This window comes from Cherax quadricarinatus, chromosome 47 (assembly GCF_038502225.1).
Source record: "Cherax quadricarinatus isolate ZL_2023a chromosome 47, ASM3850222v1, whole genome shotgun sequence".
Lineage (NCBI taxonomy): Eukaryota > Metazoa > Arthropoda > Malacostraca > Decapoda > Parastacidae > Cherax > Cherax quadricarinatus.
Window position 1 is genome coordinate 14,827,028 of NC_091338.1, and position 19,497 is coordinate 14,846,524.

The window sequence follows — 19,497 nt, forward strand, 5'->3', positions numbered from 1 at the left end:
CTTCTTGAACTGAGTAGTGTGAACTTCTTGAACTGAGTGGTGTGAACTTCTTGAACTGAGTAGTGTGAACTAATGAACCAAGTGAACTAAGTGGTGTAAACTAGTGAAACTAGTGAACTAAGTGGTGTAAACTAGTGAACTAAGTGGTGTAAACTAGTGAACTAAGTGGTGTAAACTAGTGAACTAAGTGGTGTAAACTAGTGAACTAAGTGGTGTAAACTTGTGAACTAAGTGGTGTAAACTTGTGAACTATGTGGTATAAGCTGATTGAACCGGAAGAGAGGTGTGGTATATCAGTAGTGTTGAGTGAAGGTGAACAGCAAGTGTGAGTCTGGAGACGTTATCTGTGTTATCCTTACGTCTTATCTCCTGCCAGCCATCACCTGACAGCCTCGCCTCTCCCCCAGCCACGGGGGGAAGAGGATGAAGCCGACGTCTACAGGAGGAGGTATAGGATGAGGAGGAGGAGGAACAAGCAGAGGTGGTGGAGACGAGGGAAGAACCAGGAGCAGCAGTAAGCTGCGTGTGTATACTAAACTGTGTTAAGAAGTCTCCCCACCACTCTCCTCTCTCTCTCTCTCTCCTCACCACTTCCCCAGCTAGCCCCATTCTCTCCCCCTCTCTCACTCTCCACACTACTATCAGCGCTATCTCCCCACTTCACCGCATCTCAGTGGAATTTCCTCTCTCTCTCTCTCTCGCTCTCTCAGGTACTCACCACCCAAAAACTAGATGGCACTCTACATCACATGATGTCGCTACATCAGGCACTCCCCATCACATGATGTCACTCTACATCAGGCACTCTTCATCATATGGTGTCACTCTCCACCACATAAAGGCACTCTACATCATGCACTCTCCACCACATGGAGGCACTCCACATCATGCACTCTCCACCACATGGAGGCACTCTACATCAAGCACTCCACCACATGGAGGCACTCTACATCAAGCACTCCACCACATGGAGGCACTCTACATCAAGCACTCCACCACATGGAGGCACTCTACATCAAGCATCTGGTTCACTACCCACTGTTCATCGCTTCTGTCACTAATTCAGTGTAGATGCTGTGGTACAAATTCGGGCACGATGAACAACACGGAAAGCTCCCATAAATTATCGTAACTTTCAATCCTGCTATCAAAATTCCATTTTTAGGGTAAAACTGGGCGAAATGTTTAACCATTTATATAAAAAGCTTAGACATTTCGTTCACGCTGAAGCTTTATCAAGTAGGGTTAGTTCTTCTGTGAGCAAGAAGTGTTTCAAAATAATGCTTGTGTTACTGTTTATTGTTCAAGTTGATACAGCTCTTACGTGAGCGAAACATCGCTGTTGCTTGTACGTGTCACTGTTCGCTGGTCACCCTCCCCAGTGACTGATGGAAGGGAACTAAAGCCGGCTCCGGGAGCAGCTCCTCCATCCAGCTTCCCATTGGAGGCTGCATCTCCTCATCCCCTGGAAGCTGGGCCAATAGCGTTGCAGCATCACTTCATCTCGTGGGAGAGGGGGTGGGTGGGCGACCAATGGGGAGGGCGGGTGGTGTGAGGGGGGGCGGAGTCAGGCCAGCATCTGACCAATCAGCCGTGACGTGTCTGCCAGCCTCCCTCTCTGCTAACCGACATTTTGCTAACTGGACCAGAACCGTCACACCAAGGGCGCTTCTCCACCGCACCGCCAGTCACTGATCAAAGTTTGAGAGAAAAAACTTTAGCTCTGGTGGAGGTAGTGACGGTAAGATTGCCTGCCCACCTGGCACCTCTGCTCTTGTCTGCTTGGTACTTCTGCTCGTGTCTGCCTGGCACCTCTGCTCATGTCTGCTTGGTACCTCTGCTCATGTCTGCTTGATACTGCTCTTGTCTGCTTGGTACTCTGCTTATGTCTGCTTGGTACCTCTGTTCATGTCTGCTTGGTGCCTCTGCTCATGTCTGCTTGGTACTCTGCTCTTGTCTGCTTGATGCCTCTACTCTTGTCTGCTTGATGCCTCTACTCTTGTCTGCTTGGTACTCTGCTCTTGTCTGCTTGGTACTCTGCTCTTGTCTGCTTGATGCCTCTACTCTTGTCTGCTTGATGCCTCTACTCTTGTCTGCTTGATGCCTCTACTCTTGTCTGCTTGGTACTCTGCTCTTGTCTGCTTGGTACTCTGCTCTTGTCTGCCTGGTACTTCTGCTCTTGTCTGCTTGGTACCTCTGCTCTTGTCTGCTTGGTACCTCTGCTCTTGTCTGCTTGGCACCAGTACGCTACTCTGCTCATATCACAAAACAGTTGGGATCTTCGTGTTGAACTGCTGTATGTTAGTGTCTCGAGATTAGTGAACTGTGGTTCGAATCTCCACTATTCCTTATTTATTCTTCAGTGATAGTATAAACGCTAATAAGGCTTTTAATGAAGTCACAACGGAAATATACATACAGATAAATGTCAGGGATAGGGGGATGTCATGAAATATTCTTTTTAGCCTGTGGGCAGTGAGAAAGTGCAGTGACCAGGATGAAGAACGGGTGGAGACAGATACCATGCGGAGTTTTAAGAAAGGGTATGGTGAGGTCCATCACGATAGAAGGGAGTGAACTGGATAACAGAAGTTAAGATTCAGGAGCTGAGGCTTAACTACTTGCAATAACAAACAGATTGTACATACACACACACACACACACACACACACACACACACACACACACACACACACACACACACACACGCACGCACGTAGCGATCAGTGAAGAGGCGGGGCCAGGAGCTCGGACTCAACCCCCGCAACCTCAACTAGGTGAGTACAACTAGGTGAGTACACATCAGGAGGTAGACAACAGTCAAAGACCAGGTGATCAGGCTGAGGAAAGAAGGTGGGGAACTCACAAGTAACGATCAAGAGGTATGTGAGGAGCTCACCACGAGATTTAAAGAAGTATATACAGTGGAGACAGGAAGGTCTCTGGGAAGACAGAACAGAGGGGGACACCAACAAGGAATATGCCAACAAGTGTTGGATGACACACGCAACTGAGGGGGAGGTGAAGAAGCTGCTGAGGGACCTTGATACCTCAAAGGCAATGGGAACGGACATCTCCCCGTGGGTCCTTAGAGAGGGAGCAGAAATGCTGTGTGTGCCACTAACCACAATCTTCAACACATCCCTTGAAACTGGGCAACTACCGGAGGTATGGAAGACGGCAAATGTAGTACCCATTTTTAAAAAAAGCAGACAGAAAAGAGGCTGTAAACTATAGACCAGTGTCACTGACGTGTACAGTATGCAAAGTCATGGAGAAGATTATCAGGAGGAGAGTGGTGGAGCACCTGGAACGGAACAAGAATATAAACTCCACGGATTCATGGAAGGCAAATCTTGTGTCACGAACCTTCTGGAGCTTTATGATAAAGTAACAGAAGTAAGACACGAGAGAGAGGGGTGGGTTGATTGCATCTTCTTGGACTGCAAGAAGGCCTTCGGCACAGTTCCTCACGAGAGATGAGTACAGAAGCTAGAGGATCAGGCACGTATAACTGAAGGGTACTGCAATGGATCGGAGAATACCTGACAGGGAGGCAACAATGGGTCATGGTACGTGATGAGGTATCACAGTGGGCGCCTGTGGCGAGCGGGGTCCCACAGGGGACGATCCTAGGACCAGTGCTATTTTTGGAATATGTGAATGACATGATGGAAGGGATATACTCAGAAGTGTCCCTGTTCGCAGATGATGTGAAGTTAATGAGGAGAATTAAATCAGATGAGGATCAAGCTGGACTTCAAAGAAACCTGGACAGGCTGGACACCTGGTCCAGCAACTGGCTTCTCGAATTTAACTCCGCCAAATGCAAAGTTATGAAGATCGGGGAAGGGCAAAGAAGACCGCAGACAGAGTACAGGCTAGGTGGCCAAAGACTGCAAACCTCGCCCAAGGAGAAAGATCTTGGAGTGAGTATAACACCGAGCACGTCTCCGGAAGCACACATCAACCAGATAACTGCTGCAGCATATGGGCGCCTGGCAAACCTGAGAACAGCGTTCCGATACCTTAGTAAGGAATCGTTCAAGACACTGTACACCGTGTACGTCAGGCCCATACTGGAGTATGCAGCACCAGTCTGGAACCCACACTTGATCAAGCACATCAAGAAATTAGAGAAAGTGCAAAGGTTTGCGACAAGGTTAGTTCCAGAACTAAGGGGAATGTCCTACGAAGAAAGGTTAAGGGAAATCGGCCTGACATTGGAGGACAGGAGGGATAGGGGAGACATGATAACGACATACAAAATACTGCGTGGAATAGATATGGTGGACAGAGACAGGATGTTCCAGAGAGGGGACACAGAAACAAGGAGTCACACTTGGAAGTTGAAGACTCAGATGAGTCAAAGGGACATTAGGAAGTATTTCTTCAGTCATAGAGCAGTCAGGAAGTGGAACAGTCTAGCAATTGAGGTAGTGGAGGCAAGAAACATACACAGCTTTAAGATGAGGTATGATAAAGCTCATGGAGCAGGGAGAGAGAGGACCTAGTAGGGTTCAGTGAAGAGGTGGGGGCAGGAGTTGTCTCGACCACTGAAACCACATTAGGTGAGTACACACACACACACACACACACACACACACACACACACATCAATCAAATAACTGCTGCAGCATATGGGCGCCTAGCAAACCTCAGAACAGCATTCCGACATCGTAATAAGGAATCGTTCAGGATTCTGTACACCGTGTATGTTAGGCCCATATTGGAGTATGCGGCACCAGTTTAGAACCCACACCTAGCCAAGCACGTAAAGAAACTAGAGAAAGTGCAAAGGTTTGCAACAAGACTAGTCCCAGAGCTAAGAGGTATGTCCTACGAGGAGAGGTTAAGGGAAATCAACCTGACGACACTGGAGGACAGGAGAGATAGGAGGGACATGATAACGACATACAAAATACTGAGAGGAATTGACAAGGTGGACAAAGACAGGATGTTCCAGAGCTTGGACACAGTAACAAGGGGACACAGTTGGAAGTTGAAGACACAGATGAATCACAGGGATGTTAGGAAGTATTTCTTCAGCCACAGAGTAGTCAGTAAGTGGAATAGTTTGGGAAGCGATGTAGTGGAGGCAGGATCCATACATAGCTTTAAGCAGAGGTATGATAAAGCTCACGGTTCAGAGAGAGTGACCTAGTAGCGATCAGTGAAGAGGCGGGCCCAGGAGCTCGGACTTGACCCCCGCAACCTCAACTAGGTGAGAACTAGGTGAGTACACACACACACACACACACATTGGATCTTGTGTTCACCCTGAGCAGTTCAGACATTGAGGACATCACTTACGAGAGGCCCCTTGGAGCTAGCGATCACGTGGTTCTGAGTTTTGATTATATAGTAGTTATAAGTGGAGAAGGTAACAGGAACTGAATGGGAAAAGCCAAACTACAAAAGGGGAGACTACATGGGTATGACGAACTTCCTGCAGGAGGTTCAGAGGGACAGAGACCTGGTAGGAAAATCAGTAAACGAGATGATGGAATATGTAGCAACAAAGTGCAAGGAGGCAGAGGAAAGGTTTGTTCCCAAGGGAAACAGAAATAATAGGAAGACCAAAGCGAGTCCTTGGTTTACCCGAAGGTGTAGGGAGACAAAAACTAAGTGCACCAGAGAATGGAAAAGGTACAGGAGGCAAAGGACCCAGGAAAATAAGGAGATTAGTAAAAGAGCCAGAAACGAGTAGGCACAGATAAGGAGGGAGGCCCAGCGACAGTATGAAAACGACATAGCATCGAAAGTCAAGTCTGACCCGAAACTGCTGTATAGCCACATTAGGAGGAAGACAAGTCAAAAACCAGGTGATAAGGCTGAGGGAAGAAGGTGGAGAACTCACAAGAAACGATCAAGAGGTATGTGAGGAGCTCAACATGAGATTTAAGGAAGTATTTACAGTGGAGACAGGAAGGCCTCTCGGGGGACAGACCAGATGGGGACACCAGCAAGGAATATACCAACAAGTGTTGGATGACATACATACAGATGAGGAGGAGGTGAAGAAACTGCTAAGGGACATCGATACTTCAAAGGCAATGGGACCGGACATCTCCCCGTGGGTCCTTAGAGAGGGAGCGGATATGTTGTGTGTGCCACTTACCACAATCTTCAACACGTCCCTGGAAACTGGGCAACTACCTGAGGTACGGAAGACGGAAAATGTAGTTCCCATTTTTAAAAAAGGAGACAGAAAAGAGGCACTAAACTATAGACCTGTGTCACTGACGTGTATAGTATGCAAAGTTATGCAGAAGATTATCAGGAGGAGAGTGGTGGAGCACCTGGAACGGAACAAGAGTATAAACGCCAACCAGCATGGATTCACTGGAGTATGCAGCACCTGTTTGGAACCCACACTTGATAAAGCACGTCAAGAAACTAGAGAAAGTGCAAAGGTTTGCGACAAGGTTAGTTCCAAAGCTAAGGGGAATGTCTTATGAAGAAAGGTTAAGGGAAATCGGCCTGACGACACTAGAGCACAGGAGGGTCAGGGGAGACATGATAACGACATATAAAATACTGCGCGGAATAGACAAGGTGGACAAAGACAGGATGTTCCAGGGAGGGGACACAGAAACAAGAGTTCACAATTGGAAGTTGAAGACATAGATGAGTCAGAGAGATATTAGGAAGTATTTCTTCAGTCATAGAGTTGTCAGGCAGTGGAATAGCCTAGAAAGTGATGTAGTGGAGGCAGGAACCATACATAGTTTTAAGACGAGGTTTGATAAAGCTCATGGAGCGGGGAGAGAGAGGACCCAGTAGCAACCGATGAAGAGGCGGGGCCAGGAGCTAAGACTCGACCCCTGCAACCACAAATAGGTGAGTACAAATAGGTGAGTACACACACACACACACACACACACACACACACACACACACACACACACACACACACACACACACCCACACACACACACATACACATACACACACACACACATACACACACACAGAATAGGCGGGGCTAGGAGCAGTGACTCGACCCTCGCAACCACAAACGGCTAAGTAGTACACACACACACACCGGGAGGAGAGGTGAAGAAACTACTGAATAAGACAGATATCTGGAAGGTAATGGGACCAGACAACATCTTCGTGGGTTCTGAGAGACAGCGGAACTGTGTAACCCACTAGCAGTGATATTCAACAAGTCAACCGAAGCAAATCAGCTGCCAGAGGTCTGGAAAACAGCAAATGTAGTCTCAATATTTAAAAAGAAAGAGGACACAAAGTTAGCAGTAAACTACAAGACAGTGTTATTGACATACATAATATTTAAAGTTGTGGAGAAGATTATCAGGAGAGTAATGCAGCAAAGGAATGGAATTATAAACAACAACCAGCATGGGTTGATATGGTAAATAATGTCTCATAAATCTTCTAGAGTTTTATGACGAGGTAACAAAGGTTAGGCAAGTGGGGGAGAGAGATAGGTGGACTGTATTAAGACGTTTTATAGAGTACCTCACAAGAGAATGAGATAAAAGCTAGAGGAACAGGCAGGAGTAACAGGAGTCACAGAGGATCAAGGAATACTTAAAAAGGTAGGAAACAGCAAGTAATTGTCCGGGAGGCATCGAAATGGGCGAGTGTGACGAGAGGGGTTCCACAAGGGTGAGTACTTGGACCAGTACTGTTTCATGTGTATGTTAAAGACTTAGCAGAAGAAATCAAGTCAGAGGTGCCCCTATTTGCAGACGACGTAAAACTAATGAGAATACAAAAACGAGCAGACCAGGAAACACTACAAATGGGTCTGTACACGGCGAAGTATTAGTCTGAGAACTGACTTTTAGAATTTAACCCCAGGATCTCAACAAGAAGACTATCACGGCCCGATGTCAAGTCCATTTTGGAGTATGCAGCGCCAGTATAGAGCCCACATTGTATAAAACATGTCGAGAAGCAGGAAACATTGCAAAGGTTTCCAACGAGACTAGTCCCAGAGCTGAGTGGAATAAATTTTAAACCTAAGCTATCACTACCCACTTGGAGAGAGTGATCTTGTTCTATAAGAAAGAACACATGTTTGTAAACATGATTGAGGAGACGAGAAAGAAACTCATCAACCGGAACGACTGGAGACTACCTGGGGTTTACCTGAAGACTACCTGGAGGCTACCTGGGGTCTACCTTCAGTCTACTTGGGGTCTTCCTTATGTCTACCTGGGATCTACCTTCAATCTACCTGGAGACTACCTGGGATCCACCTGGAGACTACCTAGGGTCTACCTGTAGTCTGATGAAAGTTAAGACACTTGTGCAACATCTGGTTATCTTTATTGTAGACGTTTCGCCATCCAGTGGCTTTATCAATACAGATTCTTGGACATAATTAGAAAACAGAAGAACTATATACAAAAAATGAGGTAAACAGTCCCTCAGCCTTGGAGGTGGTGTTTACAGCACCGTGGTTGTAGATATTCTGAAACACAGGGAAGGAGACTGGCGCTTATATAGGCGTCAGTGAATAGGAATGTGTAGCAGACGAGGGCAGTCATTGGTAGGCACCTACTTCCACTGGGGAATCCCGCCTACCAGTGACTATGCCCTCGTCTGCTACACGTCCCTATTCACTGACGCCTATGTAAGCGCCAGTCTCCTTCCCTGTGTTTCAGAATCTCTACAACCACGGTGCTCTAAACACCACTTCCAAGACTGAGGGACTGTTTACCTCATCTTTTGTATATAGTTCTTCTGTTTTCTAATTATGTCCAAGAATCTGTATTGATAAAGCCACTGGATGGCGAAACGTCTACAATAAAGATAACCAGATGTTGCACAAGTGTCTTAACTTTCATCTTGTCGGTATTGTATACCTGTCTTGCACTACCTGTAGTCTACCTGGGGGTTTCCTTCAGAATACCTGGGGTCTTCCTTAGGTCTACCTGGGGTCTTGAGTCTACCTGGAGTCTACTTGGGGTCTACCTGAAGAATTTTATGCACATTAGTCTTGAGAAGCTTCAGGTAGACACGCATTTACACAAAACTTATGTACTGAAAATTCACATTTTTACACAAAAGGTATTTACAAAAAATCATGTACTTACACACAACCTCTATTCACAAAACTCATGTATTTACACAACCCGTGCATTTACACAAAACTCATTTACTGACACAACTCTTTCCTTTACACAAATCATATTTACACAAAATCTTTGCATTTACACAAAACCCATATATTTACATGAAAATATATTGACATAAACCCCACGCATTTACAAAAAAACATGTATTTAAATGTATTTACACAAAACCTATGTATATACACAAAATCCATGAATTTACTCAAAACCCGTAGGGGAGAGAGAGAGAGAGAGAGAGAGAGAGAGAGAGAGAGAGAGAGAGAGAGAGAGAGAGAGAGAGAGAGAGAATGAGAGATGCACTGATGTGTTGCACGTCACTCTGTGTATATATGCTGAGAGATGTATATATGATGAGAGATGCATATATGCTGAGAGATGCACATATACTGGGAGATGTATTTATGCTGAGAGGTGCATATCTCAGTTTATGCACGCTGAGATATACATCTCTCAGTGTATGTACACCTGGGAGGGGCACATCACTCAGTGTCTGCACACTGAGATATGTATATCAGTGTATATATAATGAAGTGCACATCAGTGAAAATACACTGATTTACACTGAGAGGTGTATATCAGTGAATATACAATGAGAAGTGTATATCAAGAGTATATACACTGAGATGTGCATATCAGTGTATGCACACTAAGAGGTGTATATCAGTGTATATACACACTGACAGAGATGCATATCTCTGTGCATAAACATTGAGAGGTATATAACAGTGTATACACACTGAGAGGTATATATCTCTCAGTGTGCTGACACTGACAGCTCACTTGAATCACTATTTTAGGTATTACATTGTTCTTGACTGATGGTGACATGCAGCCCCAATGACCCTGGTGTAGTTGACAGGCTTGACACCTCACCAATCAACCAGCCATCCCGTGTCTTGTGTATCGATGCCGTGAGCGAAACATCGACTCGCTATCCTCCTGAGAGTTTATAGAGGTCTACGCAAGAGAAGCTCTAACATCAGAGCTCTAGCACATGAAAAGCTTTAACACAAGAGAAGCTCTAATAGAATAGAAGCTTTAATGTAAGAGAAGCTTTAATACAAGAGCTCTAACACGAGAAGCTGCAACACAAGAGAAGCTCTACACAAGCGTTCTAGCAGAAGAGCTCTAATGCAAGAGGTCTAATGCAACATAAGGTCTCTACAAGAGCTCTAACACAGGAGCCCTAAGAGTAGCTCTAACAGAGAAATTCTAACACAAGTGACGCTCTACAGTCTACACATACATAAGAGTTCTTACAAAAGAAAAGCTCCAACATAAAAGCTCTAACATAAGAGCAGCTCTAACACAAGAAAAGCTCTAAATTCACCCATTCCTCGCTCTTCTTGGATACCTAACAGATGTTATCCTGCTGTTGAAATTACACACAAGTCACGCAGTTGCTTCCGTTTAAGCTTGCCTGCTTCTGTTTATCCTTCTATTTGTGCTGCTGTTTATGCTTTCAGTACACACCGTGACCTGACCTGACCTGACCTGACTCTTCTAGCAAAGCCCTGAAACCGACCTGTCTAGCTTATTAACGTTAGTTTTCTTACGCTTGTTTGTTCTTTCGGGACCGAACGAAACGTGGCCCAACAATCTCGGTCAATGGGAGGGTAGAACCGAGAACCGAAGGAAGACCGGAAGATCGAGATGAAACCCGTGTTAAAGATAAAGAAGGTCCAAATATCTGCAGCAAGATTAGTCCAGGAGCTGAGAATGATGGAATAATTTAAGAGACACATTAATATTATTATTATTATTATTATTTTATTTATATTACTACTACTACTACTACTACTACTACTACTACTACTACTACTACTAATAATAATAATAATAATAATATTGTCGTGCCGATTAAACCGAACAATCAAATTTAGCCTGTTCGGTTCGGCAAAGGTGTCCTCTGCCGAATCAGAAGGATGAAAATTTTTTTTTGCCGTAAATTTGCGAAAAATCAATCCGAGCATAATGGGAAGATCTAAACCCGCACGGGTCTCACATCGCCTGAGAAAGGAGAGTTAATCGTGTTAGGTTTCATTGTGATAATCAAGGGGAATGAGCCGGGAAGCGGCGGAAGATATTGTCCCATCCACAGCTTCAGGAGTAGGTACGACAGAGCCCGGGAGCCAGCCCAGGCAACTGGGTCAGGAACTATGTTTGGACAACCTCCTTTCCCCACCCCAGAACACAACTGGGTGAGTACACTGCAAGACCCAACAGTAAGACTCCAGCACACAACAGATAGAAGATAACAGGTAGTTACCGTTCTTCTACAATGCTCTAAACAGGTATTTACTGTCGTTTATAATGATCTAACAGGTAGTTATTGTTGTTTGTTTACAATGATCTAACAGGTAGTTACTGTTGTTTGCTTACAATGATCTAACAAACAGTTACAGCTGTTTGCTTACAATGATCTAACAGGTAGTTACTGTTGTTTGCTTACAATGATCTAACAAGCAGTTACAGCTGTTTGTTTACAATGATCTAACAGGTAGTTACTGTTGTTTGCTTACAATGATCTAACAAGCAGTTACAGTTGTTTGTTTACAATGATCTAACAGGTAGTTACTGTTGTTTGCTTACAATGATCTAACAGGTAGTTACTGTTGTTTGCTTACAATGATCTAACAAGCAGTTACTGCTGTTTGCTTACAATGATCTAACAGGTAGTTACTGTTGCTTGTTTACAATTATCTAACAGGTATTTACTGTTTACAATGATCTAACAGGAAGTTGCTGTTGTTTACAATGACGTAACAGGTAGTTACAATGATGTAACAGGTAGTTACTTTTGTTTGTTTACAATGATCTAACAGGAAGTTACCGTTATTCATCAATGATGAATAACGGTAACTTACTGTTTTCACCAATGCCTGCAAGTTAGTTTTCGCCAGTACCTGCAAGTTACTGTTTTCACCAGTACCTGCAAGTTACTGTTTTCACCAGTACCTGCAAGTTACTGTTTTCACTAGTACCTGCAAGTTACCGTTTTCACCAGTATCTGCAACAGTTACTGTTTCCACCAAAACCTGCAACAGTTACTGTTTTCACCAGTGCCTGCAACAGTTACTGTAGTTTATCACCAGTATCTGCAACAGTTACTGTTGTTTATAACCAATACATGAAACAGTTACTGTTATCACCAGTACTTGCAACAGTTACTGTTACTTATCACCAGTACCCGCAACAGTTATTGTTGTTTATCGCGAGTACCTGCAACAGATACTGTTGTTTATCACCAGTAACTACAACAGTTACCGTTGTTTATCGCGAGTACCTGCAACAAATATTGTTATCACTAATACCTGCAACAGAGACTGTTGTTTATCACTAGTATATACTACAGTTACTGTTGTTTATCGCGAGTACCTGCAACAGATATTGTTGTTCATCACCAGTACCTGCAACAGTTGCTGTTGTTTGTCGCTAGTACTTTACAACAGTTACTGTTATAACCAGTACCTGCAATAGTTACTGTTGTTTATCACCTATATATGCAAAAGTTACTGTTATCACCAGTACATGCAACAGTTACAGTTGTTTAGCATCAGTTCATGCAACAGTTACTGTTATCACCAGTACTTGCAAGTTACTGTTATCACCAGTACTTGCAAGTTACTGTTATCACCAGTGCTTGCAAGTTACTGTTATCACCAGTGCTTGCAACTGTTACAGTTGTTTATCACCAGTACTTGCAAGTTACTGTTTTTATCAACAGTACTTGCAACAGCTACTGTTGTTTATCAACGGTACATGCAACAGTTATTGTTGTCTGTCACCAGTACATGCAACAGTTACTGCTGTCACCAGTACATGCAAGTTACTGTTATCAACAGTACATGCAACAATTACCGTTTGTGAACGGTACATGAAACAATTACCGTTATCGACAGAACATGCAATAGTTACTGTTATCAACAATACATGCAAGTTACTGTTGTTTGTCAACAGTATATGCAATAATTACTATTATCAACAGTACATGCAACAGTGTTATCAACAATACATACAACAGTTACCGTTGTTTATCAACAGGACTTGCATCCATCCCTCAAGTGTCTTTAAGCTGATGACGGGCTCTTGAGTCCAAGAACTGGACTTGCCCTCCCGTTCCTCGCATCAAAACTGATTGCCTCCCATTCCCCAGACGCTGCACAACCCTCGCGGATTTAGCGGCGAATAATAAGCTGAGTATTAAGTCACTGAGTGCCACTTGACTCGCTCACTCCTCGAGTGCCCTGCACCAGCGTGGAGCCCACTCCTGGTCATGCTCATGAGGTGGCTTGAGTAACTTCTGTTGTCTAGAGCTGAGAGATACGAGTTACAGGCATCGTTAAATGAGGTCAGGTTAGATATGATCACTGCATGGATGGTACTCATTGTACTGGTAGGGAGGGTATGGATACAATGACATGTTTGTGTCCAGAACTGAAGGACACATGTGTCATGTAGACACTCAGATGCCATGTAGACTCAGATGCCATTTAGACACTCAGTCAAGTAGACTCAGATGACATTTAGACACTCAAATGTCATGTAGACTCAGATGTCATGTAGACTCAGATGTCATTTACACACTCAGATGTCATCCAGACACTCAGATGTCATCCAGACACTCAGATGTCATCCAAACACTCAGATGTCATCCAGAAACTCAGATGTCATCCAAACACTCAGATGTCATCCAAACACTCAGATGTCATCCAAACACTCAGATGTCATCCAAACACTCAGATGTCATCCAAACACTCAGATGTCATCCACTCAGATGTCATCCAGGCACTCAGATGCCATCCAGACACTCTGATTGGTAACAACTTTCCTCTGGTGGTTCTGTACGTATTATTTCTTCACTAATTATTGAAAGTGATATAAAAGGTTCGGTAATATTCCCAAGACTGAGTTCCTTCACTCTAGCCCAGGTGGACGTGCTCACCTGCACTCTAGCCTAGGTGTAGGTGCTCACCTGCACTCTAGCTCAGGTGTAGGTGCTCACCTGCACTCTAGCTCAGGTGGAGGTGCTCACCTGCATTCTAGCTCAGGTGGAGGTGCTCACCTACACTCTAGCCCAGGTAGAGGTGCTCACCTGCACTCTAGCCCAGGTAGAGGTGCTCACCTGCACTCTAGCCGGAGGCGGAGGCAGGAGTAGAGACTCGAACCCCCGTAACCCAAAATAGGTGAGTATAAATCGGTGAGTATAAAGGCGCTGGCCACAGGTGTATCTAAGGGAAGAGCAGTCGACACGGAGGTAATACCAGGCTCACTTACCTCACACCCTATGGCTGGTGGTGGTGGTAGTGCTGCTGATGGAGCTGGTGGTGCTGGTGGTGGTGATAGTGGCAGTGGTGGTGGAGCTGATGGTGAAGCTGGTGGTGCTAGTTGTGTAGATGGTACTGGCTTCGGTGGTGATGTTGATGGCGGTGGCGGCGATGCTGGTGGTGCTCTAATGTTGACGGTGCGACCCACACCGCTGTTCCAGCTTGCCAGTGCTGCAGCAGCAGCTGCTGCAATTCCCTCAGATGCTGTTTAAAAAGGTAGCGTTGCTGCTGCTGCTGTGTGAAGCGTGGCTTCACCTGCTGATGCAGCAACACAAACGACCGCTCCTCTGTTAGTCTTCTTAGATGAGAGTCAGGGACAGAACGGGCCCTCAAGGGCAGGTAGCCAGGTCACTCTCACTGGAACAACGGGCCCTCAAGGGCAGGTAGCCAGGTCACTCTCACTGGAACAACGGGCTTAACCGTTAAGACCAGGTAGACAGGTCACTCACACTGGAACAACGGGCCGTTAAAGGCAGGTAGACAGGTCACTCTCACTGGAACAACGGACCATTAAGGGCAGGTAGACAAGTCAGCGTACCAGTCCTTGGTAGCAGTTCACTCACAACAAGCTGGCAGTAATATCCAGTCCGTCCTCAACGTATCCGAGTTTAGATTCATCTATGTATCATCACCACTATGTATCCAACGTTAAAACACTCTCCAGCAGTTCCGCGGCCACAACACCAACACAAACGTTTTAAGAGAGAAACACCATTTCCGGGCTCTTGTTTGGGTGGGAAGACACAAATGTGTTAGGTGCCCCGTGTTTTGGCTCCTCCGGTTGTGGGTACACGTATTTGGAAGGAATCCTGTGTTTGGGCTGTTCTGGGTTGGTTTGTATACAGGGGTTCCACAAATGCGTTTGGGTTCTGGGTGGGTGGGGAAAACAGTTAGAAAACCCGTGTTTGGGTTGTCTTGGATTTGGGCACACGAAATCGAGAGAAATCGCTTCTTTGGGTGAGTGGGGAAGACACTAGCTTATGTTTGGGTGTCGTGGATAGCTGTGGGTGACACAGGGGAGGGTGTTGTGGGTGTGCTGGGTGGGGGTAGGAGCGGGGGAGTGCGGCGGGGGAAGGGAGAGAGGGGAGGGGGTGGCAGGTGCCAGACTCAGGTGTTGACCCCGCGTCCAGGTGAACCAGGTGTGACGGAGCGAGGGGAACCGTACCCTCAGGTGGCTACAAGCGGACTGCTGCCTCACCTACTCACCTTCCCTCACTCACGCCGCATGCGGGATGGACACAGGGACGCACGCGGAGAGAGAGGGAGAGGGAGGACAGGGAGAAAGAGGGAGGGACAGGAGAGAGAGGAACAGGGAGGCAGAGACAGACAGAATGAATAATTCATTCTTTCCCAATATCGTGTCATGTTAATCCAGTTTGAAAGTCATTTTTGTAAGTTGCAGAAACAACTTGAACAAGAACCCACCACTGAGGAGATCAAGTGAAAATTATTTTGGTAAATGTGGAGATATTGTAAATAAAATTGTAAATGTATAATCTCTATCTTTTTTTTTACACTTGAAGGACACTTGAAGGATGTTTCCGGGTGGTCAATTCCCCCGTGGCCCAGTTCAAGACCAGAATTCTTGGTGGATCAAGATTTGATCAACCAGGCTGTTACTGCTGGCCGCATGCATTCCTACTTCTAAACCACAGTCCAGCTGGTCAGGTACTTATTTATGTTTTTCTTTAGATTCTCTACATTTGCAATTTCGCCTGCAATATTCCAGCCTAGAGAGCACAAGTGACTTAAAAAAGGACTGTCATTGTCTTGGTATCTTATGTTTAAATTGGTATCATTATCTACCCCATCATTTTTCCTCGCGGTTGTGATGGGTCACTGTCACTTCTAAGTCCTTTAATGCTTAAATTTAGTTATATACTCTGATCTAGTTTCTATTTACTCAAATTTTCCAAAAGTAACTGAAATCTGTCCTCCCTAAACATCATATGTTTAGTGAGCACAGATTCGCTTGGTGATTCGCAGTGTTCTCCAATATGGTGCTATGATTTATATCCCTGTCTGTATTAGATATCAGGTGAGAAAAATCATGGGGGCAAATTCTCTGCCCTGGCAACAGTTTTTTTTTTTCACTGGCAACCACTGACTTTATTGTTTACTACACCTCTTATTTTTTCTATTTGTTATAAAGTTTACGCATCATCTGCCCACTTTTCCGGTTATCCATTTTACACGCATTTTGTGGGCTATTACATGACCACACTTGTCGAAGTCTTCTGCAAAGTCTGTGTATACTACATCTGCATTCTGTTAGCTTCCAGTGTACCCAAAACCGTGTTGTGATGGCACAGTAGCTGGGAGAGGCAGGAGCGACCTGCTCTAAACCCATGTTGCACTGGGTTGTCAAGTTATAGTTTACGATCCTGCTTTTTTAAACACAAAGATTTTTTATGTGGAAGGTTAGTGCTAATGGTCTCTAGCTTTTTTGCTATTGCTCTGCTGCCACCTTTGTGGAGTGACGCTGTATCTACTGTTTTTAATGGTTGTGGGATGACCTCCGTCTAGACTCCCTCTCCATAGACTATTTAAGGCACTTGATAAAGGGTTCTTGCAGTTTTTATGAACATGTAGTTCCACGAGTCTGGGTCTGAGGCAGTGTATGGGAAGGTTGTCAACGGCTTACTAGACGTCGAGTGAGGTTAGAGTTATATCGGAAAAGTTGGAGATCTTCAGCCTCTTCAATGAAATAATTATTTTTCTTTTTTTTTTAACTATTTACCACAAATATTTATTCTGACTGTCAATCTTTAGTCCGATTAATGGTTCACCGAGACCTCAGTATTTCACACACATATTTGCTGTCGTCAGTGTATGGTCCATCCTGCTTGAGCGAGGGCCCGATACTGGACGTGTTTTTTTGTCCAGGATCTGTCATACGAGAAGTATTTTGGATTCCTTTCAATTTCATGAGCTGCTTTCAGCTCCCTATGTCTCTCCTGGCTTCTGTATAATTCAATAAATTCTTCTCTTTCTACAGTATTTCTTTCCGCACTTCGGAAAGGCCAGCTAATTTTCTGTTGCAGTAGCGCAGCTTTGCAGTTCAGTTGGGTAATGGTTGTTGTATCTTGGTTATGTTTCTCAGCTCTGAGGAGTTGGACGTGATATTTGTAATGTAATTGCTGACAAATAATATGAGTATATGCAATGTATCATACCAACCTTGTATACTGCATACCCCAACACTGTACCATCAATATATCCTTTAAATTCTGTGTACCAGTTTACATAATAAAATATACTTATCTGCGCCTGTATAAAAGATGGGGTGGTATATATGTTCCATCACGGCTTTATGCTCCCGTTACCACCATCATCTTCACCCACTATCTTCACCATCATCTTCATCCATCATCACTACCACCATCATCTTCACCTACCATCATCACCACCACCATCATTTTCACCCACCATCATCTTACCCACCATCATCATCATCACCACCACCATCAACTTCACCCACCATCATCTTCATCCACCATCATCATCATCACCACCATCATCTTCACCCATCACCATCATCTTCACCCACCATCATCATCATCACCATCATCATCTTCACCCACCATCACCATCATCTTCACCCACCATCACCATCATCTTCAGCCACCATCATCTTCACTCACCATCATCATCACCGCCATCATCTTCACCCACCATCATCACCACCACCATCATCTTCACCCACCATCATCACCACTACCATCATCTTCACCCACCATCATCACCACCACCATCATCTTCACTCACCATCATCACCACCACCATCATCTTCACCCACCATCATCAAAATCATCTTCACCTACCATCATCACCACCACCGTCATCTTCACCCACCATTACCATCCTAGTAACATTTATATTCACAAATATTCGTAGTAACATTTGTATTCACAAATATTCCTAGTAACATTTTTATTCACAAATATTCCTAGTAACATTTATATTCACAAATATTCCTAGTAACATTTGTATTCACAAATATTCCTAGTAACATTTATATTCACAAATATTCCTAGTAACATTTATATTCACAAATATTCCTAGTAACATTTATATTCACAAATATTCCTAGTAACATTTATATTCACAAATATTCCTAGTAACATTTATATTCACAAATATTCCTAGTAACATTTATATTCACAAATATTCCTAGTAACATTTGTATTCACACTTCTCACATGAACAAACACAACATTAGAATCTTGTCCAGTTCTAATGCTATATTTATGCTGTTATAGTTCAAGACTTTTCAGTTTTCCCCAAAAATAAAATTTATTGCATTTTGTACAGGGAATCTTATGGACACAGCCATCAGCATTTTGGGGGGAATTTTTAATCAAATGTTTATAATATTAAGATTTTTAAATATAACTTGAGTTCTAAAGTTCTTAAGTAGAGAAAGTATATTTATGATATTGCAGAATCAACATATTCTTGATTGAATATGCTTCCTCGTTCTTAATATGATTATAAAACGTATTTCTTCATGTTTGAGAGATTTATCAATAAAACTTTATGGATTTTTTTATGTCGTATGCTACTTCATAAATCTTCAGTATTTCCTAATCTATGAACTCTGGGCTGCAAATGTGCAGAACTCTTAAGAACATGGAAGAGAACAAAGAATATTTAACTCTGTCATGATGTGACGAACAATAGTATACATAAAAACAGACATTTGTTGGTTTTCTATATACTTTGAGTTTAAATTCTTGCTTCCTTATAATTATTAAAACATCGAAAAATGTGAGTGAGTTATTTTGTTCAGCTTCAAGACTGAACTTTATGGCTGGAACTAGACTATTCAACTCAAGTACGAATTTGGTTTAAATCTATCTTCTTGGGCATTAAGCTAAAAATATCATCCACATAAGTGTACCTATAAGTATTGTCAGGAATTTGGTTAAAAAAAATTCTATGTACTTAGGATTGGTGAAAGGATTTCCCATTGTTACTCCGACTTTCCGAGTGTAAAACTAGACACAGCAAACTTGTATCAACAATGCCAAGTGTAATAACCTCAGTGACTACAG

The 19,497-nt window shown here is 43.9% G+C and overlaps 1 protein-coding gene across 2 annotated transcripts in view; it reads right to left on the reverse strand.

Moving 5' to 3' along the window:
- The window catches only part of peb (pebbled), a 589,367-nt gene that overhangs the window by 361,762 nt on the left and 208,108 nt on the right, over nt 1-19,497 (reverse strand). Inside the window, exon 1 of one of the 2 annotated variants that reach the window (XM_070094714.1) lies at nt 14,391-15,535. The exons of the other annotated variant lie outside the window; for it this stretch is intronic. The gene's annotated coding sequence lies outside the window, so the exon portion shown is untranslated. Of the gene's footprint in view, nt 1-14,390; nt 15,536-19,497 lie in introns of those variants that run through there. 2 annotated transcript variants of the gene reach the window in all.